The sequence below is a fragment of the Octopus bimaculoides genome, chromosome 20 (genome assembly GCF_001194135.2).
Source record: "Octopus bimaculoides isolate UCB-OBI-ISO-001 chromosome 20, ASM119413v2, whole genome shotgun sequence".
Lineage (NCBI taxonomy): Eukaryota > Metazoa > Mollusca > Cephalopoda > Octopoda > Octopodidae > Octopus > Octopus bimaculoides.
Window position 1 is genome coordinate 39,329,613 of NC_069000.1, and position 2,031 is coordinate 39,331,643.

Below are 2,031 nucleotides of genomic sequence, written 5' to 3' on the forward strand. Positions count from 1 at the left end.
ATATATATATATATATATATATATATACACATACATATATATATATGTAAATGACATTGATTTTCTTTTCCAACGAGAGTAATAAATTAAAATATAGTCCATCAGAATAACTAGAAACCCCTATCATATGAACGCGTGAAATTGAAACAATGGGGCAAAGAAACCCTAATTTTGTTTCTGCCTTGGTTTATACACTAGAAAACAACATGCATGGCTTCAGTAAATAAACTATTATTTTATCAGAGACAAGAGTAATAGAAGAGCGGATCCACTCTGAAGTGTAAGTTGTCTTCGGCGAATGTGAGTTGAAGCATTCCAATATTTTATACCGGTGGGTTGATAGGTTTTGAATTAATTTACCAAATGTACTCTTTTGACTCAGACAAACGGCAATGCTTCATAAAAACCGTATTTATTTATGTACCAACATTCCAAATCCAAGTTCTTCATATAGCCTTTTTGCTTTATTTTAGGAACAACACAACTCAAGCAACCCTTGTCCTTCTCATATTTAAATAGCTGAGGATACTCATTTCAATATAAACAGTACTGATGACATGCTTCTGAATCAGGAAATTTTTAGCCTCTGCGGATGTGTACCTACACAAAAGTTCTACCTTTGTCCAGGTAAGACAAATTTTTTTTTTACTTTTTCTTCTAAACTTTTATTATATTTGAATTCCAGTAAGGGGAAACATTCATCAATAAATAAATGTCATTGTTTGTATCCACCACATTTGTGCATGTTATTATTCATCCTGATTTATAGTTTCTTTCTTTGAATGTTAATCAAATAATTTGCATTGTCTTACTCGACTAAAAGGAAGTGCTCCAGCATGGTCGCAGTCAAATGACTAAAACAAATAAATGAATTTAAGAATATATTTCATACGAAATTTAATTTTCAGTTTATTTTACATCACACTTGAAATCTTACCATCACATGAAGCAGGAACTGTCACCACTCCATGTGCGTTACAAAATGGTACATTAGGAATATTCAAAGATTTACACCTCTTTACCTAATGATTTTATTAGATAATACATCTGTTTTATTAGATAAGACATTTATACTAATAAATAAATGTTCTACACAGAAAACCTAATAGAATGTAATTGTACATAACTAAGTCTTAGCCAGCTGATGACCAATGCTGAGTATTTGGGAGAAGTATATTAAATTTAATACAAACAATATTATAAAGACGTCTGTGTTTCTTTTGTATATCATGTATACATTATCTTCTAAGTATAAAGGAAGAAGAGAAATATAACGGGGGGAATATAAAGGGTTTTAAGGGCCTAAGAAAATGTAAAATGTCGCAGATGGAACTGTGTGGTAAGACGTTCGCTTCCCAACCACATAGCTTCGTGTTGAGTCCCACTCGTGGAACCTTGGGCAAATGTTTTCTACTATAGCTTCGAGCTGATCGAAGCCCTCTGAGTGGTTGGACCGTCGTATATGTATATGTATAAGAGGCTCACCGCATATGTATCTACATATATATGTGTGTGTTTATGTGTGTATGATTTGTGTGTGTGTTTGTATGTATTTATTTGGGCTTGTCTCAGAACAACGCATGACAATCGGAATTGGTGTGTTTTCGTCCTCGTAACTTAGCGGTTCGGCAAAAGGTACGATAAAATAAGTACCAAACTTTAACGTATCAGTACTGGGGTGTAATTCTTTGGACAAAATTTCTTTGTAGCGGTGCCTCAATTTAGACGAAATCTATTAATTTACTGAAATAAGTAAATGATAAAAGATAGAAGTTAAAAATAAAACATTCGTATTTGATTAATGGCCTTTAAGGAGGCTGCAGTTTTTCAGTGGAAAGTTTACGTCGATAGCAACAGCCGGAGCAATTTATTTTTCAGCAAACCCTCTCGAAAGGCTTCAAATTGATGTTGGGAAATGGACTCAGAAATCAAAATCTAGGAAAAATATTGCAAAGTATTTTCTTTTTAACCACGCTGTAATGATTTGACCAGCTCAAGCTTAGTACCTTGGAGTAACGACAGTGTTGCATA

The 2,031-nt window shown here is 33.2% G+C and overlaps 1 protein-coding gene across 7 annotated transcripts in view; it reads left to right on the forward strand.

The window, feature by feature from the left end:
• Window positions 1-2,031, forward strand: part of LOC106873878 (uncharacterized) — a 375,863-nt gene that overhangs the window by 288,213 nt on the left and 85,619 nt on the right. For all 7 annotated transcript variants that reach the window (XM_052975052.1, XM_052975051.1, XM_052975053.1 and 4 more), the window contains one exon: window positions 474-627. The gene's annotated coding sequence lies outside the window, so the exon portion shown is untranslated. The remainder of the gene's footprint in view (window positions 1-473; window positions 628-2,031) is intronic.